Source organism: Triticum aestivum, chromosome 1D, assembly GCF_018294505.1.
Source record: "Triticum aestivum cultivar Chinese Spring chromosome 1D, IWGSC CS RefSeq v2.1, whole genome shotgun sequence".
Taxonomy (NCBI): domain Eukaryota; kingdom Viridiplantae; phylum Streptophyta; class Magnoliopsida; order Poales; family Poaceae; genus Triticum; species Triticum aestivum.
This window is the reverse complement of record NC_057796.1, coordinates 371,481,991-371,504,778: the sequence shown is the minus strand read 5'-3', so window position 1 is coordinate 371,504,778 and position 22,788 is coordinate 371,481,991.

Sequence of the window (22,788 nt, the reverse complement as noted above, 5' to 3'; positions counted from 1 at the left end):
CAAGGAGTTACTGGATAAAGGCTATATTCGCCCAAGTTCGTCACCTTGGGGATCACCAGTACTTCTAGTGGAGAAGAAAGATGGATCACTAAGGATGGTTGTTGATTACCGAGGATTGAATGAAGTGACCATCAAAAACAAGTACCCACTGCCGATGATCAACGATTTGTTTGACCGCCTGCAAGGAGCTAAAGTATTTTCCAAGATCGATCTACGATCAGGATACCATCAGTTAAAGATTCGAGAGCAGGATATACCTAAGACGGCATTTACCACCAGATATGGATTGTATGAGTATACCGTTATGTCATTTGGACTGACTAACGCACCTGCCTATTTCATGAACCTGATGAACAAAGTGTTTATGGAGTTTTTGGATAAGTTCGTCGTGGTGTTCATTGATGATATTTTAATCTTTTCCAAGGATGAAGAAGAGCATGAGGAGCATTTGCGATTGGTACTTGAGAAGCTCAGAGAACATCAGTTATATGCCAAGTTCAGCAAATGTGAGTTTTGGTTGAAGGAAGTTGGATTCCTTGGACATGTTATTTCTGGAGAAGGAATAGCAGTAGACCCTGCCAAGGTTGACACAGTGACAAGTTGGGAATCACCCACGACAGTTGGAGAAATCCGGAGTTTTCTTGGACTTGCAGGATACTACCGGAGATTCATCGAGAATTTCTCAAGGATTGCTAAGCCCATGACTGAGCTATTGAAGAAGGACACCAAATTCAATTGGACTGAGGAATGTGAAGCTAGTTTCCAAGAGTTGAAGAAACGATTGGTTACCTCACCAGTGTTGATTCTGCCAGATCAACGCAAGGACTATGAAGTTTATTGCGACGCTTCTCGTCGAGGACTTGGAGCAGTGCTTATGCAGGAAGGAAGAGTTGTGTCATATGCTTCACGACAACTTAAACCCCATGAGAAGAATTATGCTACGCATGATTTGGAATTAGCAGCCGTGGTGCATGCATTGAAGACATGGAGACATTTTCTCATCGGAAACCATTGTGAGGTGTACACGGATCACAAGAGTTTGAAGTACATTTTCACGCAGAAGGAGTTAAATCTCAGACAGAGGAGATGGTTGGAGCTCATCAAGGATTATGATATGAGATTGCATTATCACCCTGGAAAGGCTAACGTAGTAGCAGACGCGTTGAGCCGCAAGAGTCATATCAACACCCTCATGACAGGAGAGTTACCTCAGGAGTTAGCCGAGGACCTACGCGAGCTATGTTTGGAGATAGTCCCAAGAGGCTATTTAGCGACATTGGAGATTCAGTCTACCTTGATGGAAAGGATCAGAGAAGCTCAGAAGACAGACAAGGAGATTGAAGAGATAAAGGAGAAGATGAGCAAAGGAAAAGCCAAGGGATTTCGTGAGGATGAGCACGATACCTTATGGTTCGAGGACCGCGTATATGTGCCAAATGATCCGGAGATCAGGAAGTTGATTTTGCAAGAAGCCCATGATTCACCGTACTCGATTCACCCAGGGAATACCAAGATGTATTTGGATTTGAAGAATACTTTCTGGTGGACCGGAATGAAGAAGGATATTGCGGAGTATGTAGCAGTTTGTGATGTATGTCAGAGAGTGAAGGCAGAGCATCAGAAGCCAGCAGGATTGCTACAGCCATTGCCGATACCCGAATGGAAGTGGGATAAAATAGGCATGGATTTTATCACAGGATTACCCAGGACTCGTTCAGGCTATGACTCGATATGGGTTGTAGTCGACCGATTGACGAAAGTGGCTCATTTCATTCTAGTGAAGACCACTTACACCAGTGCTAAGTTGGCAAAGATATACATGACCAGGATCGTATGTTTGCATGGAGTTCCGAGGACCATTGTATCAGACAGAGGAACCCAATTTACCTCGAAGTTTTGGAAGCAGTTACATGAAACGTTGGGAACCAGGCTGGAATTTAGTACAGCATTTCACCCACAGACAGATGGACAGACCGAGAGAGTCAACCAGATTTTGGAGGACATGTTGAGAGCATGTGCACTAGATTATGGATCTAGTTGGGACGACATTTTGCCATATGCGGAGTTTTCATATAACAACAGTTATCAAACCAGTTTGAAGATGGCCCCTTTCGAAGCCTTGTACGGAAGGAGGTGTAGAACACCGTTGTTATGGGACGAAGTTGGAGACCGTCAGTTGTTTGGACCAGATTTGATTAAGGAGTCTGAACAGAAAGTGAGGTTGATTCGCGATAGGCTCAAGGTAGCCCAGTCCAGGCAGAAGAGTTATGCCGATTCTAAACGAAAGGAGACAGTTCACGAAGTCGGAGACAGAGTGTATCTTCGAGTATCACCACTTCGAGGAGTGAAGCGCTTTGGAGTTAAAGGAAAGTTAGCGCCCCGTTTTATCGGACCATACAGAGTGTTGGAACGTATGGGAGAAGTTGCTTACAAGCTGGAATTGCCCGAAGGATTGTCTGGAGTTCATGATGTATTTCACGTTTCGCAGTTGAAGAAGTGCCACGCAGAGATGGCTGAGATACCACTGAGGGATACTGTGCCACTGGAAGCGATTCAGTTGGAAAGTGATTTGACTTATGAGGAGAAACCAGTTAAGATTCTCGAGTATGCCAGCCGAGTTACCCGCAGCAAGGTTATCAAGTTTTGCAAAGTTCAGTGGAGTCACCACACAGAAGATGAAGCTACCTGGGAGCGAGAGGAAGATCTACGGAAAGACCACTCCCACCTGTTTTCTAGCCAACCCGAATCTCGAGGGCGAGATTCATCTTAAGGGGGGTAGGTTTGTAACATCCCAAATTTTCAATTTGGAATGTTATACATAGATCATCATTGCATAACATGTTTTGTTGCATTTTGACAAATCCTCGATAAATCCTAAGCAACTCAAGGACCCTCGGAGAGAGTTGGGGATTTTCTCGAATTTTCAAATTTGATTTTCAAACGACGATTGTGGTTTTAATTATTTTTCTCTCCGGAAAAATATTTCATTTTAAATAAACGAGAGGAGAAAATATGACTTCTCCAAAACAATTGAAATACTGGAGGAAAAATGTTAAAATCATTATTTGGAATTTATTTGCAATTTTTATTGCATAAAAAATATTGCATATTTTCAAAATATTTATTTTGGATTATAAAAATGTTCACCCTATTCTAGATTTTCTAACAAGACGGGGAAAATTTATTTCAAATTTTCTGATTTTTATTTTTTTTCTACGTATTATTTTCCGCGGAACTTATTTAAAAAAAAAACGCCCGCGCGCCGACTGGGCCAAAGGCCCAGCCGACGGCCCGCCTCGCGCCTCTCCTCTTCCCGCACGGGAGCACCGCCGCCGCCCTTGCCGAGTCCGGCCGCCGCACGCCTCCCCTCGCCCGCCCCTTCCCCAAGCCACCTTCGGACCCCCCTCCTATATATACCCCCCTCTCTTTCCTCACCTCGAGCCGCCGCCGCCGCCCCTCATCTCGCCGAGCGCCGCCGCCCGCACTTGCCCGCCGCCGCCGCCGGGAGTCGCCGGAGTCCCCCCACCCCCGAGCCCCGCACCCCGCCGCCAAGCCCCGCGCCCGCCGGAAGCCCTCGCCGGAGCCCCGACGAGGTACTGCCGTGGCCCGTTCGTCGTTGCCGGTTTTCTGTAAAAAAAAACCCTTCGTTTTAAAAAAACCCTAGATCGGTTTTTTTTCGGTTTTATTATTCTACGAGCGTTCACCGAACCGTTCGTTCTAACGAACGCGTTCGTCGGTTTTTCTCTGTTGACGAACGTCCGTTATTTAACCGTTCATCCGTTTTTCTTTTTCGTCGGATTTTCTCGTTATTTTCTCAGATTCGATTTCTGGTCGAATCTTCGATTCTGTTTAACTTCTCGCTCGTTTATCGGAATCAGGCGATTCAAGCGCCTAGAGTTTCGTCTCGAAATTCTCTTTCCGTTTAACCTACTCAAACAAGTTTTTGCTACAGTAAAATTTGACCTAGATCCAGATTAGCAAACGAAGTTTCTTTCTTTCGCCGTTTGACTTTCCTTGCTTCTTTCGAGTTGATTCTTTTTGCAAACCGGAGTTCTTAAGTTGAACTTTCTGGTTGGATATTTCATTCGAGTTTTACCTGTGCATTAGATGAGTACTGATTGTATGCTTGTTTGTTTGCGATAGAGTACCCGGAGTGTGCCGCTTGTTACTTCGAATCGCTAGGTTTTGCGGATCATCAGCAAGGCAAGTAACACTTTGATCATATCCCGTTCATACCCAGTTTTTATTGCATTAGATCTGTTTTCCTCAAACACTTGCATGATTAGGATCTAATTAAATTGTGGGTATTGGGAAGTAGTTGAGGTAGAACCTATTACTTGTTTTCTATTCAAACCCTTGGGAGTTACTTCTACGTTGCTTTTCTATTGCCATGCTATGCTCGTAGACGTGGATTGGGTTTGAGTGAAATTCATGACAGATGTGAGATTGTTAATTAATGGTTTACTTAAGGTGGCAACTTAAACTCACATCTGGGTGGATTGAGGTACCTGGGTATTCCAGGATTGCCTGTTTTTCTTTTGGACCGCCACCCAGGTTCAAAGGGATCATGAGATTATTCATGCTAGAAACTTCCGTGTGCAGCCGCAAGTTATTATGGGCTCTAGCATAGTTGACTAAGTTGTGTGAACTCTTACAGTGGTAGACTAGCAGATGTAGGGGAAAGTAGGTGTAACTGTCTACCCATACGTAAGGTGCAAACACTTCTGAAAGACTGTGTCTTGGTCATCCGTTACTCAAACACCATGTAGTGCGAGTAATCCAACGGAGGAGATCAAGTCTTGTGGGGAAAAGTGCACAAACCTCTGCAGAGTGTACAAACTAATCATGGTTAGCCGTGTCCCCGGTTATGGACAACTTGAGTATCTAGTACTTGGATTATCATGTGAATCTCAACACTATGTTACTTCTAATTAATTTTGTTGGGTTATTGATGACTTTTTAATTGGGATTGAGATGCTGTCAACCATCTCAATGTTTCACAACCACCATGATAGTTAAATAAAATTTATTCCTTTGAAGTAGGATAAAATTGGCTTTTCGCAAAAACTGTAACCATAGAGCTTTCCACCAGCCATATATGCATATAGTATAGCATTGTCATTGTTCATTATTCTCTATGTGTTACTTTGCCAGCATATTCTATGTGCTGACCCGTTTTCGGGCTGCAACGTTTCATGTTGCAGACTTTTCAGACAACGAGTAAGATTGCCCTAGGTCGTGGTCTTATACTCAGTGATGCCGCTGGAGTTGATGGACTCACTTATCTTCCAAGTCTTCCGCTGTTATCGTTATTAGATGGCCTTAAGCCATGTTGATCATACTTAATCTCTTTCGAGATATTCGATGTAATAAGTGTGTGATTGCTACTCTGTTATAAATCCTCCATTTGTACTGTGCGTGTCAGCATTACTGATCCAGGGATGACACTGGTGCACAGCAGCACAGGCCATTTGAGGTCTGGTCGCTACATACAATCTATCAAAGAGCAATTATCCTAATTGAAGTCCTTGAAATCCAAAATAGTGGGTTCATTGCTATCTAAAGTTTTGACCTCTCCAATCCCACTTTTATTAGTTTTTGCATCAACATCTAAAAACTCCGAATCCTTAGGACGCCTTTTAACTAAAGTTGACTCATCTCCAGTCCCATCTTTATCAAGATTTACATTAGAAAACAAAGATTCAATAGGAGTCACATCAATCACTTTGAGATCTTGATCATTTTTTAAGGCCTTTGGCTTGGCGGCCATTTTGTTTACTAAAGTAGCTTGTTTATCAGAAATTTGACCTACCAAATTCTCAAGATGCACAAACAGAGATCTCAAACCATAAAATTCCTTAGACATATCATCAAGATCTTTATTCATATATTCCATAAAACTTTTCTGCTCCTTGAGCTCAAATTGCAAAGGCATGAAGCTTCTAACATTATTTTCAATTTCGTCTAACCTTCTAAGGTGAGGGTCAACGTTTTTTGAAGGAATCATTGCGACAAAGCAAACACACGAGCACACAAGAAGCAAGAGGAGAAGACGAACGGAAGAGGGGCGAAGAAAAGGCAAATCTTTTCGAAAATCGTTTTAGAAGTAGGGGAGAGGAAAACGAGTGGCGAATGGCGAATAATGTAATGCGAGAGATGAGAGTTTATGATGGGTACTTGGTTTGTCTTGGCTTGGCATAGATCTCCCCGGCAACGGCGCCAGAAAATCTTCCTGCTACCTCTTGAGCTTGCGTTGGTTTTTCCATTGAAGAGTAAAGGGTGATACAGCAAAGGAGAGTAAGTATTTCCCTCAGTTTTTGAGAACCAAGGAATCAATCCAGTAGGAGACAATGCGCAAGCCACCGAATACCTGCACAAACAAAAACCAACTTGCACCCAACGCGATAAGGGGTTGTCAATCCATTCACGGTTATTTGCAAAGTGAGATCTGATAGAGATGGATAAACAGTAAAGTAATATTTTTGGTATTTTTGGTATATGGAACGGAAAGTAAAAGATTGCAAAGTAAAGTAAATAGCAACGGTGACAGAAATTGGTAAGTTGGCGGGAAACTAATATGATGTAAAATAGACCCGGGGGCCATAGGTTTCACTAGAGGCTTCTCTCAAGATAAAAAATATTACGGTGGGTGAACAAATTACTGCCGAGCAATTGATAGAAAAGCGCATAATTATGACGATACCTAAGGCAATGATCATGAATATAGGCGTCACGTCCGTGTGAAGTAGACCGAAACGATTTTTTATCTACTACTATTACTCCACACATTGGTCCGACTCCTGCCTGCATCTAGAGTATTAAGTTCATAAGAACAGAGTAACGCATTAAGTAAGATGACATGATGTAGCGGGATAAACTCAAGCAATATGATGAAAACCCCATCTTGTTATCCTCGATGGCAACAATACAATACGTGCCTTGCTGCCCCTAATATCACTGGGAAAGGACACCGCAAGATTGAACCCAAAGCTAAGCACTTCTCCCATTGCAAGAAAAACCAATCTAGTTGGCCAAACCAAATCGATAGTTCGAACAGACTTGCAAAGATATCAAATCATGCATAAAATAATGCAGAGAAGATTCAAATAATATTCATAGATAAGCGAATCATAAATCCACAATTAATCGGATCTCGTCAAACACACCGCAAAAGAGTATTACATCGAATAGATCTCCAAGAACATCGAGGAGAACATGGTATTGAGAATCAAAGAGAGAGAAGAAGCCATCAAGCTACTAGCTATGGACCCGTAGGTCTGTGTTGAACTACTCACGCTTCATCGGAGAGGCTATGGTGTTGATGTAGAGGCCCTCCGTGATCGAATCCCCCTCCGGCAAGATGCCGGAAAAGGCTCCAAGATTGGATCTCACTGGTACAGAAGGTTGCAGCGGTGGAAAAGTGGTTTGGTGGCTCCCCTGGATGTTTTTTGGGGTATAAGAGTATATCTAGGAGGAAAATCTAGGTCAGGAGAGGCTCGTGGGGCCCACAAGGTTGGGGGCGCACCCCACCCCCTGGGCGCACCCTCCACCCTTATGGCCGCATCGAGGCTCTTCTGACTTGCACTCCAAGTCTCCTGGGTGTCTTCTGGTCCAAGAAAAATCATGGCAAAAGTTTTATTCCGTTTGGTATTTCTTTTCTGCGAAACTCTAAAACAAGGAAAAAACAGAAACTGGCACTGGGCTCTAGGTAAATAGGTCAGTCCCAAAAATCATATGAATTAGCATATTAATGCATATAAAACATCCAAAACAGATAATATAATAGCATGGAACAATAAAAAATTATAGATACGTTGGAGACGTATCACCACCCTAATATATAATACTAGGGTAGCTTCTCTGTCGTCATCTTCCTTCGCTCTGTCGAACTTCTTTCACAAATCGACTGACCCAAATTATACTACTAGTATGTACTAAGTACAGTAGGAACACGAAGATACGAGCAGTAGTACCAACTACAAGAAGAACAGTAGTAAGACATACTAGTACTACTGTACATACTAAAGAGTCTAAATAACGAGAAAGAACATAAACATAGTTGTGCTAGGGGCTCAGCACAACACACCCCTGAAATAAAACTACGCAACTAGTCCGCTTAACACTGCAGTGGAACCAGCATGAGCAACGACACTGCCACCTTACTCGGAGTCCGAGTCCACGTTCTCGACTTCGTCCTCATCCCTCTTCCTCTTCCTCTTCGCCGAAACTTCTTTTCTTAAACCGGACACTAGGCTCTACTTCTTCATCCATCCCTTGTAGATATTTAAACAAAGGTAGGCATCCGTTGCTGCGTACATGATGTGATCTTCATCTATTGTCTTCGACTCCCATGCATAATGAAACTCCAGGTGAGGTTTCTTAAGTTGAGAGTACGAAGGATAAATCATGGCTGCTGCCAGGGTCAGCATTGAAGGCTGAGAGGAGGACACCAGGCTTTCCTTCTGGAGATCGAAGGGCTGGACCACAATGAGGCCTATCCGACCTAGGACTCTCATGTCATTCGTAAAGTGTACAGTAACGAATTTCACTCTTTTGTCCTTGAGGAAGAACTCTAATTCCTAGCACCTAACGTTGGCATGGCATATGTGGTAGACCAAGCACACGTTACGTACGCAAACCTGGATCACGGAGGTCTTCTTCTTCTCTGGCTCCTTTAGAAGCTTCTCTCTGTCCAGGACTGTGGTGTACTCAGCATCTAGCCCAATGACCCACTCATCCTTTGAAATTTTGAATGTGCATTGGAAGCGAGCAAGGCATGCTTCCACCGTTGCGGATCTACGGGTGTAGATGATAATGAACTCATCGCCAGTGATGGTTCTAACCTTGTACTCACTGGCGATCATGGATATTTGTGAGGCCATGGATTTTGGTGGTGGGTTTGGAGAAGTTTAACTGGTCTAATGTGAAAGGACGGGACGACTGGGGGTGAACTGTTGTAAGGTAGAAGACGGGGACGAGTAGGGCGTGCGAATGGCATGGGGTGGTGGCTTGCCTGGTGGATAAACGTCTGCATGCCCCCAAAGAGTTCTCGAGTAATATGTGGGACCCACTAGATGTCATGTCTACTAGACCCATATCGTAGGCCTGATGGTATAGCTTGTGCGTGTATGCACGCCATGCCAGCACGTGCATGTAACTTCACTTAATTCCGTCAACCGTCGCTCCTCCCACGACCTTCGCCTCCCTCGCGTGGTCGCGCACTTTGAGACTTCGGACGGCTATAAATGAGCAATTTTTTTGCCTACTCCGCATACATGATACTCCCTCTGGTCCTTTTTACTCCGGGTGAGATATGTGTCAAGTCAAAGTTTGCATAGTTTTTGACCAAATTTATACTAAAAATATCAATATCTACAATACCAAATATAAATTTTATGAAACTACATTTCATAATGAGGTATAAAAATATTGATTTGACATTGTGAATGTTGATACATTTTTCTATAAGTTTGGTCAAAGTAGAGGTACACTGACTTCAGACAAAACTTATATGCACAATGCAGACTAGTTCCTCCGTCCAGGTGCGTGCCATGTCCAATCTAATCATCACAACAAGGTTGGCTATTAGAGTACTACTAACTCCCTTCTAGTTTAAAGGGCTCGATTCAAAATTTTCAACTACTCTTACAAAATGAGACCAACCCAAGGGCTAACCCTCGTTGGCATTTTTTTATAGGAGAAACTCCGTGAGTACCGTGTCCGAGCCGGGACTCAAGCTCGGGTGGGCTGGCAGCAATCCCAGCTGCCCAACCAATGGGTCGACGCCCCTCCCTACTCTTACCAAGATAGAGGCGGTGGAATAGTTTTTGTAGTCTGCAAAAGAACTCAATTAATGCTCTCGTTCTTCACAAAATAAAGTGTTTACTAGTGCATTATCGCATTGCATGCATGCATGAACACTAGTAAATGACAAAGATTTTTACATGCATTAGTCAATATTCTCTTTAGGCTACTCATAGTGGAAAGTATCATATACTAGTATCATGTGCATGATACTAGTGTATGATACGGGACTACCTTTATAGTGCCATGCATGACACAAAGTAGCATAGTATTTAACATGATACGGTATCTACCTATGTTACTCTAACCCCCCTCTCTTCCTTAATTCTTTGCCACATCAGTATGTTTGCTATTCCCGTGTGCATGATACCAGCTAAGATACCACCACTATGGCCAGCCTTAATCATCGCATGCAATAATTTAGTGCACCTTGAAATCTGAACATGTGCGGGGCGTGTATGTTTTTAATGACTTGAGACTTTACCTAGCCCGGCATGCAATATGACTTATTATGCACCGTTCCCCATACCTGCAGGAAGCCCGTTCGTCTCCAAATCTTTTCCTCTCCACATGTGTGAAAACAATCTGCCTGCTTGACTCTCCTTCTCCCTCCAGCAGTCCCACCACTCCACCCCGTGTGGAAAAAATCTGCATGCATGACTATCCTCCCCCACGCTCGTCCAATCCGTTGTGACCAGCAATATTTCCATCCCTTCCCTCCCCCGTAATTTACTCCCACAAATATGCCCACGAAGCTGTTACGTTAATGAGGCAACATATCTTACGTTGGTGTGCCATTGCACGTTATAAATACTGCGCATCCCACGTCATCTTATGTTGGAAGAACGCTCACATTCATCGCTATCTCTTCCCCCTCCCTCTCACGTCGACCACCATGGCATCGCCCCTCCCAAGCCCTAGGCGCCCCTCGCTGCACCGCACGGAGGGTCCCACATCGCCGTTCCGTTCCTTGCCTCCACTAGTCGAGGAGGACACGTCGGTGTTCCGCTCCTTGCCGCGACGTGTCGAGGTGGACGTGTCGGCGTTCCCAGTCTCGCCAGCACGCGCGTCGTAGGACGCGTCAGCTCCCCGCTACCAGGAGAACATCGCGCCGCCCACCGAACCCCCCAGCCTTGAGGAGCTTTGGAAAGTAATGGAGGTCGCCTTGTGGGAGGCTATGCCACCGGCAAAGCACGACAAAATAGAGGCGCAGAACAAGGTCGAGGAAGAGAAGCGCGCTGCGAGGCATGCAGCCTGGCAGGCCTATGTCGCGTCCGAGAGAGTCAGGCAAATGGCTCTTTGTCAGAAGGCTCGTGCGAGGGCCGTGAGGGTGGCGGAGGACGCCCGTGCCAAAGCCCTGAGTGCAGTCGGGCCTAAGCGCCTCATCTACGGTTGGTGGTACGTGGATTGGGTGCACGCTTCCAGCAAGGAGGAGTACCTGTTGGCGCCGGATCATCACACCGGTGAGATCGTGCTCGCCCGCCAGCAAGCCGTGAATTAGCACCTCGCGAGTTGCGAGGCTGAGGAAAAGGCGTTGTGTCGGCGCGGTAGGAAACGGTCGCGCACCAGGGCACTCGTGGTGCGCCGCAAGCGCTCCTGCGAGCGTCGTGGCTTTTATTACGAATAATATAGTTTCGTAAGGCAATCTCATTAGTTTTGGGACGCAAATGATAAATCCCGAACGTTTGGGAATTATTAGCGTCCATAATTAAGTATGTAAAAGGAAAAGTTTGGAAACCTTGTGTATCCATACGCATTTTTTTAGAATCGTGCGCATTTTGTAAGTACGTGCATATAGCACAAACATAACTATATATCGTACTACTGTCCGTTTTGCATGCAACTAATTAATTAATCAGAAGTTTAACGAATCAAGCCTGCATGCAGTGGAGGAGATCGAGGGAAATTAATTTGGGGCATCATAAAACCGGACAAGGATGGCTGGCTCATGGGCCCAATAAACCCGGACGGAGGGAGTACGTGCAAATGCATGTTTTAACATTACGATGCGGTTTTTGTAAAATTAGAAAAACAACACTAGTCAAGCTTGTGAAATGATTCAATGCAAAAGAAATGCAAAAATGCTCGTTTGATTGTTTACTTTTAGCTTCCTTCTCTGTGGTTATTTCTCTATCGTCCTTTGTACGGAGTATCTCACTGGTCTGGAAGGCATGCAAATTCATAAACCGCTTCGTACACCCTGTATCGAATTTTTTGCCTAACAAGTTGTCCCGCGCAATTGCAAAGATGAGTGTCATCCCCTATGCTTGAGCCGCCAAAAGAACTGGCCCTAGGAGTAGTAGCTAGGGATACTAGTAGTAGCTAAGGATACTAGGAGTAGTAGCTAGGGATCGAGTGTGCGAGATGAACCGGACAAAGTAAATGCAGAGAGATGAAATGCAAAAAAGACAGAGGGGTGTGATGGTTGCTTGTCCGTTTATTTTACCAGGCCACTTATTACTGGGAGTGGTGGGTTTTTTAGATATGACAGCTTTACTACCGCACCACGAGCGGGGTGAGACTCCCATGCAGCGCAGCCCTCTATACTAGTACTACCTCGGTCATGGTTTATTAGTCCCCCATTGAATTTAACTGAATATTTAACTGACAAAATGTTAGTGTATGTCAACAAAAGCTCTATCGTTGGATTCGTATTTGAACATAGTTTTCAATGATATAATTTTTGGTGACATGCATGAGCATTTATCGTACTATATATAACGTTAGTTAAATTTTTGGTCGTACTATATATAGTAAGGTTCCCGTGCGTTGCACGGAAAAGTGAAATGCATTGATCAGGGAGTTTTTTATTTTGACAAAGTATGTGGGGGTCATCTCATGTGTAACGAGTATAGATAGGTTTCTTCGGATATTATTTCTTCTCTAGATCTCACAAATATCCAGGTGGAATAGATAAAAAAGTATCTTTTGCAAACAAAAGCATACATGGAGCGATTAAATCAGGATGACTTGGAAGGGGGCAGAGGATATGTAAGAGATGGTTCATCATAAGTCTTTCACCATTACTATAGTAAAAATTCTCAATTAATCTCATAAATGGCAAGCGAGAACTCTAATGGAGCAAAAGCATACATGGAAGATTCTAGACTAAACCATAAATGGATACACTTTTATTCAACCGCGATACTCTAATAGAGCAAGATCATGCATGGAAGGTTCTTTACTACTTAAATAAGAAGTCTCCGCATGCTTAGATAACGGATTACATTGAGCGAAGACTAATGATGAACATTTGACTTGGTAATGCATATGACCAAGTGAACCTCCTTGGAGTCCCCGTGCACCATCTCGGGGTGAAAATCATACCAGGGGTCTTCCATGTCCACATTATCGGGAATGGAGCAGCTCGGCATAGTCCCAGTCAGCATGATGGAGGCGGCGTGGGCACCCTCGTACCTTGGAGGGGCAGTAACAGTGAGCACACACCCGTACACCAGCCTCGTGTTAGCGTCAGCGGCGTTGCCCCTAACGCACACTACAGAGACGAGGCGGTGGCCTGCGCGGGCCTTGCCAGTGCCCACGGCAAAGAGGAAGACACTGTCGTCCTCCTTTGTGACTAGTAGGCGGTGGTGATCCTCCAGCGACTCCGGCACGGCGAACAGGTAACACGTCTCGTACTTGATGTTCACCTCCGCAGGCAAGTAGTGAGTGACGGCGGTGCCGTGAGGTGATGCACGAGGCTCGCCGGCGAGCCCTCGAATGGCGGCGTGCACTCATAGCAGTAGCAGGGTGCGTGCTTGCATCTAGAACTATGCTCCGCCAGCGAGTGATGGTCGACGTACCTCTCACAGCAGAAAATCTTGTAGACGTAGGGCACCTTGCAGGCATTGACCGGGCCGTCCATGAAACGGGAGTGGCTATAGTTGCACCCGCCCAATGGAGCGCAGGAGTGAGTGGCTGTAGGGGACGTTGCACCCGCCGAATCGAGTGCAGGAGTAGCACACGAAGTACTAGATGGTGTCCTTACTAGTACTCCCTAGTCCCTAGATAAAAAATTGAGAGTTGGCGATGATGGTGTGCCTGCCATCCTACAATATAGGCCGTTCGATCTATATCTGACGGATAGGAAGGAAACTATGGCAATTTTGCAAAAAGATACCCACACCCCTCTCCGCATTTGCAAATAAGGCCTTCCCTCGTTCGTCCTTATCTCCCACAACCTCATTGCTGAGCAATTAAAAAGAAAGTCTCTGGAACAATCTGGCATGGTGGCCGCTGCTAGTGCCGTCCATTCCCATGCCTCCGCCCAGTCCGACCACCAGTCACCACCACGCCCTACTCCTCCTCACCTTATCTCTCATCTTTCTCGAGATACCATTTTTTCAATGAAATTCTCGAGATACCATTTTTCCGATAAAATTCTCGAGATATCATTAGTTCTTACACATGGGATTACTCCTGCATGGGTCAATCACAACAGGGGTTTTGTAAAAAATGCATCTTGATGTTCCGTGCAATGCACGGGCATCTTGCTAGTTTGCATATAATTCCAAACACCATGTAGACAGGTTCTTTGACCATTTTACAACTATGTTAGTATAATTGATAGTGGTCAGTTGGTGCAAGTTATAGCCCCGGGTGTTTTTACCTTTTTTTAGTAATGATATCCGGCGATTGTTTGCCACGAGCTCAATCCTGGCGAATCCCACATAACCGTGAGATTTCCATCCGACGATGGCCTATTTTTAAGCCATAGTATTTGAAAAACCCGCCACCCTTACTATAAATGCGTTGTAGGCATTTGCAACTGCCATGTCTCCCTACGAACGTTTGCTGGGGATTGGAGTTAGCACCAATGGCAGTTCGTAGTTGTTCCATGCTCGGGCATTGAAGTTTGTAACTATTTTAGAATACACTACTCCTCTGGTGCTAGTAGTAGCACTACTAGAAAAAGGCTTACTAGTGGCGCACCAGTTTTGCCTACTAATGGCGCACTACTGGTGCGCCACTAGCACCACGCCACTAGAATATTTTAGTAATGGCGCACCACAGGTGCGCCATTACTATCTGGTATACTAATGGCGCACCACGGGTGCGCCATTAGTATCCCACAGGTGCGCCATTAGTAACTGGTATACTAATGGCGCACCAGATGGAAGTGCGCCATTAGTAACATTTTTTTAAAAAAATCGTTTTTTTCTTAATCACAGGTCACTATTTCACATATGAGATATCCAACACATATATATACAACAAGCATCCATATAACAATCATATCCAACACACAAGTTTCATCATATATACATACATAGCCAACACATAGTTCCATCGTTACATATTACAAAAGTTTCACATTGTTCATCCAACATCGTTATCCATCCAACACCATATTACATAAGTTTCACATAGTTCAGTTCTCATTGTTCTTCTCCTTCTCCTTCCTCAGCCTGATGCGCCAAGAGCGGCGAGGCGGTGGAGGCAGCTGTGGGATGTAGTCTTCTACCACAATTGGCGTGGTCATGTCGCCCAGCTGTGGGATCGCCGGCGCCACCACCGGTGCGTGGTCATTGTCAGGCACCACCACCATCGCGAGGCCACCTTCAGGCAGGACGGGCACGACCATCGCTAGGTCATCCTCAGCCACCACCATCTCTTGCCCATGGTCAGCCACCACCATCTCTTGCCCTTGGTCAGCCACCACCAGCACTAGGTCATCCTCAGCCTGATGCCCATCGTCATCCTGCAGCGGCCCACTCTGCTCCTCTTCTCCCCCACTCCAGTCCGGATCATCCTTCTTGCTGTCTTTGCTGCTGCTAGAATCGCTGCTGCTTTCGCTAAAGCCAGAACCGCTGTTGCTTTTGCTACAACCATAATCACTGCTACTTTGGCTGTAGCCAGTGTCGCTGCTGCTGCTCCCATTGCCTGTCCAAATGCAACAATGGCCGTTAACAATCAATGTGAGACAAAGCCAAATGTAGAGGAATAAGAAGAGGCAGAACGCACTGGCATCTTCGTCGTCATTGTAGCGCATGCGACACATAGTCGTGCTGAAAACCTTCACGATGAGCATTGTGGCGTCATCGTCGTACCTGAAGAGAAGCAAGTACCCGGTCCGTAGGTCGTAGGCACTGTAGAACTTCTCCCAGCCACGGCGCAGGTACATGTGGCCTTGCTCGATCACCAACTCCACGTCCCACATCCTGCGAACCCCGCTGCCGGCCTGTCGGAGCTTCACATTATGTGGCGGATCTTCACCCAGCATGTTCATAAAAGTGTCAGGCAGCCTCTGCAATTTGGGACAAGGAGTGATGTAGCAAACAACAGAGTTATCATAATGAGATGGGTGAAGGGGAGATCTCTCGTTTTATATACCTGCCTCGTGGCTGATACTGAAGTCCCAAGTATGACACTGAAGAACTCGAAAGCATCCAACTCGTACTCCGGTGAGGCAGAGCGGCGGTGGCTGCTTCCCCCCATCTCTGATAAGCAGCAGAAGAGACCAATTAGTACCCTTACAACATCACATTGCAAATAGATGAATTGTGTAGGTATGCATGGATTTAAGATTATTTGTTCAAAGCCAATTTGTCAATGATTAATATGATATCTCAATTTCCACCAAATAATACATTTGTTATACACCACATTTTCTTTTCCTTTGGAAAAGAAAAAGGCACACTGCATTCAAGTGAATGTATCTTTTATTGCAAAGCCACAACTTAGCAATAGATTCAAAGTTAACGATTGGCACCTAGAAAAGCATTTCAACATCTTCACAGATTTTACTAGCTACAATACATTCAAAAAATAAATGATATACAGTTTGTATCTCTTTGCAATGAACACACTCTAGGGGTTTTGCCATCCCCCTTTTCCTTAGATTGTCACAAGTCATGATTTTGTTCTGGGAGAACATCCAAATGAAACCTTATACCCTAGGGGGCAATTTAATACTCCATACTACAGGAAGATACAAAGGTTGCACCCCCCCTAAAATTCACTAGAACATATAGAGATTTATAAGAGCAGGTCCCTTTAGATTCATGCTAGCTAGGCAGGACCTAATTGGGGTAATTTTTTCCAAATAAGAAAGAAGTCTGCCTCTCCATCTAGCTATTTTGGCTAAAATTTTATCAATAAAAGCTAGCAGATCTTCTCTGCCAATCATGACATATTTATTCTCTAGCAGATACGGCCTATGCAAATTGTTTAATGCAACACTAGTGTTGAGTTGATGATATAGAACAGGGCCTACAACAATTTATTTTAAGACATTCACTGGCCCGGAAGTCAGATCTGGAGCCATACTTTGGTGCATACTTTGGTGCAGGGGTTTAAATAGACAAATAGTGCACTGGAGGAAACATAACAGAAACGCCAATAGAAGCAAACACTTCCTATAGGGGGGGAATAACATTAACATATTCAAGAACCCTCATTTAGTTCTTGGAAAGCTCTCATTTTGGACACAGCACTTTGACTACCTATATATATGTAAACATTTACGTATATTGGATAATTATATGCCATGTGTAAATTTGTCTCAGCAAGTAGCCTAGTTTGAAAAAGCAAAAAACAAACTTAAACGATACAAAAATACAGATTTGTGTGCATGAACATGAACCTGCATGTATTTGCCACTATGATCTAGAAATAAAAAAAGGGAATTCATTTTCAATTCCCTGTAGATAACAAACTAAAGAGGCAGCTAACACCTAGAGATTCAAACTTGCAGTTTCATCATGCAAATTCAACTGGACCTTCTTGATTTGATATTATCAATAAAATTTATCATTCAGCTAACCATGACATATTTGACTGAACTTGATGTCTGCAAGTAGAAATAAAGTGCATATAGGATTTAACCTTTGTGTTTGCCCTAATAAGATAGCATCATGCATCTGTTCATTTGAGATGGGTGAAAGGGAATGGGGAGGAAGGGTGGAGAGGGAGGAAGGAGGAAGGAGGAGGGGTACCTGGGCGGGCGCGGCTGGTCGCCGGGTGGAGAGGGAGGAAGGAGGAAGGAGGAGGGGTACCTGGGCGGGCGCGGCTGGTCGCCGGGTGGCGGAGGACGGCAGGGGCAGGCGGGGTGTGGGCACGTCGGAGGAGGAGGAGGCCCTCGCTCGCCGGCTGCTGCAGGGGCCGGAGGAGGCCCTCGCTCGTCGGAGGGAGGAGGAGAGGAGAGGAGCGCTCGGCCGTCGGGGGCGGTGGGGGTGGAGTCCCGCGGGGGTCGGGGCGGCGGCGTCGGGGCAGCGCAAGACCACAGCGGCGGCGGCGTCGCCGACGGCGTGCAGGCGCGGCGGACGGAGGGGCGGAGCAAGGGGGCGGCGGCGTACGGTTGGGGTCGAGTGGGGGATCTGGCGAGGGAGGGAGGGAGGCCACAGTGCGAGGGAGTAGGTGCAGTGCGGGATGTCTATCTAATGGCGCACCTCCCCCAAGTGCGCCATAAGTACGACGATAGCAATGGCGCACCTCACCCTGGTGCGCCATTAGAAATTACTAGCCCGACTGCTCAGGTTATATTTCCACCTAACCCTATCTCCATCAGAACACGCCCACTAGCCCGACTGGTCAGCACGCAGCACACACACTAGGAGGTCCTGGGTTCGATTCCCAGGCTCCCAAATTTTTGTTTTTATGCATTTAAAATGCTGTTTGATATTTATTTGTGTTTAAATATGTTCAAACTTGTTTAAATCATAACAGTAATATTTTTTATAAAAACAGTAATAATTTTTATAAAAAATGCATTTAAAATGCTGTTTGATATTTATTTGTGTTTAAATATGTTGAAACTTGTTTAAATCATAACAGTAATATTTTTTATAAAAACAGTAATAATTTTTATAAAAACAGGGTGCGGGGGAGAGGGTGCGGGGGGTGCTCGGCGGCGGTGGAGCGGGGGAGGGTGCGGTGGGTCGTCGGGGGTTGCGGGGGGTGCTCTGTCCTTGTCGTTACCGGTGTAGGATTCCATCGTTACCCCGGAGTGTCGGCGGCGGTGGGTGGAGCAGGTGGGTCGTCGGCGGCGGTGGAGCAGGGAAGGGTGCAGTGGGTCGTCGGCGGCGGTGGAGCGGGGGAGGGTGCGGGGGGTCGGCGGCGGCGCCCGGTGGGGAGGGCGGGGGGTGCTCGGCGCCGAGGGAGGCCGGATCTGGCGAGGTGGGATAGCGATCGAGATGGAGGGGGATCGCTAGTAATGGTGCACTGTTCCCTGGTGTGCCATTGGTAGTTTTGCAAAAAAATAAAAAATAAAAAAATATAGTAGTGGCGCACTATGTGGCTAGTGCGCCATTACTGGTTAGAACTAGTAATGGCGCATTCTGCCCTGGTGCGCCATTAGTATGTTTGGAAAAACAATTGTTACTAATGGCGCACCGTTTGTCTGGTGCGCCATTAGTGTCTTTCACACTAATGGCGCACCAGCACATGGTGCGCGATTGCTATATAGCAATGGCGCACCACATGTCTGGTGCGCCATTAGTGGCCATTCCATCTATAGCCCTTTTCCTAGTAGTGTAGAGCAGAGTCCTACTCTACTATATGCAAAATAGGGCATAGTAGTAGGTACTATAGGGAGTACTAGTACTGTGATCACTCAAGCACGTTGTCTGGCATCGATATGACCCTATGCTGCTGGGATCTGTCTCGTAAGTCAAGCGGTGTGCTATTGTCATCATCACATGTCCACTTCCCGCAGCACATATTCGCTTCTCCATCTTCATCAACACATAATCGTCCAATCTTCCATCCCCGCTAAGGCGCCTCACCCCTCTTCCGAAACCCAAGCACTAAAAATGGAAGAGCTGAGCAGTGTCCGCCGAAAGAGTGGCTGGAATTCGCTCCCCACAGAGGTAATCAAGCTCATTATTTTGCGTGTGGACAATCTCAGTACCATGCCGCTCGCCGCATGCTCGTCGGGGATGTACCATTTACTCAAAGCCCTCAGGAAGGAGCTTCTTAAGCCAACTCCTTGCTTGCTGATGCTGCCTGATCTTCAGAAACGGCATGTCACATAGCGTAATGATCATAGGGTAGCGAGCATCAACCCCCTCGACTGTGATCCAATCCTTGTCACCCTCAACTACATTAACGACATGTACTGGATAGGCATGAACACGTCTTGGATGGTGCGCGTCGACGGTCGCTACAGCTGGATGCTCGTGGAGGTCTACACCCGGCGATTGATCCCCCTTCCTTCGATTAACACTGCAATGCTTTGGCACCACGGCCCAGAATACTCAGAATCTTACAGTAGCCAACATGATACCAAGTTTGATTTTCTCAAGGTTGTAATCTGCCAAGTGTCCACAAGATCTGCGAATTACAAAGACTTCAGGCTAATTGCGTTCTTCAACTTCGGTCTAGCCTATCTGACAGGTCACTGCGGTAAGTGGATAAATCTGCATGTCCATCGCAGGATCATACATCCTCCATGGTTCTCTGATGCCATTGAACACAAGGGCTTCATTTACATTGTGGACTCCTTCTATGGTTGGACGTATTGCTGGCCCACTCCAGTCATTGCTACAAACAGCTATTGTTGGATCACGGGTTCCGGCAAAACCCTTATGGTTCGAACTCTGGGGTGCGCACGAAGATGTCCCCGTACCGATCCACGTCCTAGCTTTACTAAGATCTCAAGGACTAACTCGACGAACTCGCAACATAAAGGACACAAGATTTATACTGGTTGGGGCCACCGTTGTGGTGTAATACCCAACTCCAGTGTGGTGGTGGTGGATTGCCTCTCGTGCTGAGGATGAACAGTTACAAGGGGAAGAACAGCCTCCTAAGGATGAGGTGTTCTTGTGCTCGGTGTGTGGCTAAGGGTTGGCTAAAGATCAGATCGAGCTCAGTTCAGTGTGGTGGCTAGTTCTGTTTATAGAGGCCCTGCTCCTCTCCCCAAATATTGAGTGGGAAGGGAGCCAACAACGGCCAATTTGAAAGGGGACAGCTAGAACAGCTTATCCTGACAAAAGCAATCTTCGCCTGCAAAAGGCTCTGGTGGTGACACCGCCTTGGGCTCCATGGTGACCTCCGTCTTCTCGTCCTGCTGGTCTTGGTCTCGTTGCACTGATATGGAAACCTTTGCTTGACGCCTCGGTACCCCTCGCCTGCGCTTGCTTCCTTAGCACCAAAGAGGAAACAAGGAAACTGCGCGCACTGGCACCTGCCTGGTCTCGGTTGTCATGGCTCACGTCACGAGAACCTCGCTAGGTTTGCCTTGCCTTGATCTCTCCGCCCCTCGCGAGCCAACCTGGTGAGGCCGCTCCCGAGGAGGTCTTGCGTCGCCCGCCTCGCGAGGCTTGGCCCCTCGCGAGGGTCTTGAGTGCTTGTTGGTGAAGATGGGCCGTACGGGCCCGCTCGCAGAGCCAGGCCGTGGGCCGCAGGCAGGCAAGTTTGGGGACCCCCGTTCCCAGAACGCTGACAGTAGCCCCCGGGCCTAAGGCGGGCTCAGGCTTGGCTTCAAGGCGAAGCCAAAGGTCAAGTGCGGAGAACCGCGGGCTCCAATAGCCTGCGGCCTTGGTCGACACGTGGCGGTTGATTGGACGTGGGCGTCTCTGCTTCCCTTCTTTCTTCTCTGCTGAGATGCCACCGAGGGGGCCCCTTGTACTTTGGCTGCAGCACGCCGACTGCGACACTGTGAGACCCCCGATTTGACCGTACACTAATCATGCACGCAAACGTGTACAATCAAGATCAGGGACTCCCGGGAAGATATCACAACACAACTCTACAGCATAAATAAGTCATACAAGCATCATAATACAAGCCAGGGGCCTCGAGGGCTCGAATACAAGTGCTCGATCATAGACAAGTCAGCGGAAACAAGAATATCTGAGTACAGACATAAGTTAAACAAGTTTGCCTTAAGAAGGCTAGCACAATCTGGGATACAAATCGAAAGAGGCGCAGGCCTCCTGCCTGGGATCCTCCTAACTACTCCTGGTCGTCGTTAGTGGGCTGCACGTAGTAGTAGGCACCTCCAGTGTCATAGGAGTCATCGTCGACGGTGGCGTCTGGCTCCTGGACTCCAGCATCTGGTTGCGACAACCATGTAGAAAGGAAAGGGGGAAAAGAGGGAGAGAAGCAACCGTGAGTACTCATCCAAAGTACTCGCAAGCAAGGAGCTACACTACATATGCATGGGTATATGTGTAAAGGACCATATCAGTGGACTGAACTGCAGAATGCCAGATTAAGAGGGGGATAGCTAGTCCTGTCGAAGACTACGCTTCTAGCAGCCTCCATCTTGCAGCATGTAGAAGAGAGTAGATTGAAGTCCTCCATCTAGCATCGCATAGCATAATCCTACCCGGCGATCCCCTCCTCGTCGCCCTGTTAGAGAGCGATCACCGGGTTATATCTGGCACTTAGAAGGGTGTGTTTTATTAAGTATCCAGTTCTAGTTGTCATAAGGTCAAGGTAAAACTCCGGGTCGTCCTTTTTACCGAGGGACACGGCTATTCGAATAGATAAACTTCCCTGCACGGGTGCACCACATAACCCAACACACTCGATCCCATTTGGCCGGACACACTTTCCTGGGTCATGCCGGGCCTCGGAAGATCAACACGTCGCAGCCCCACCTAGGCACAACAGAGAGGTCAGCACGCCGGTCTAAATACTATGACGCAGGGGTCTGGGCCCATCGCCCATTGCACACCTGCACGTTGCGAACGCGGCCAGAAGCAGACCTAGCCTAGCAGGCGTTCTAGTGCAATCCGGCGCACGCCACTCAGTCGCTGACGTCACGAAGGCTTCGGCTGATACCCCGACGTTGAGTGCCCATAACTGTTCCCGCGTAGTTGGTTAGTGCGTATAGACCAAATGGCCAGACTCAGATCAAATACCAAGAACTCGTTAAGCGTGTTAAGTATTCGCGAACGCCGACCAGGAACCCAGGCCCACCTCTCTCCTAGGTGGTCTCAGCCTGCCCTCTCGCTCCGCCACAAAGTAACAGTCGGGGGCCGTCAGGAACCCGGGCCCACCTCTACCGGGATGGAACCAACTATCCTTTCAGCA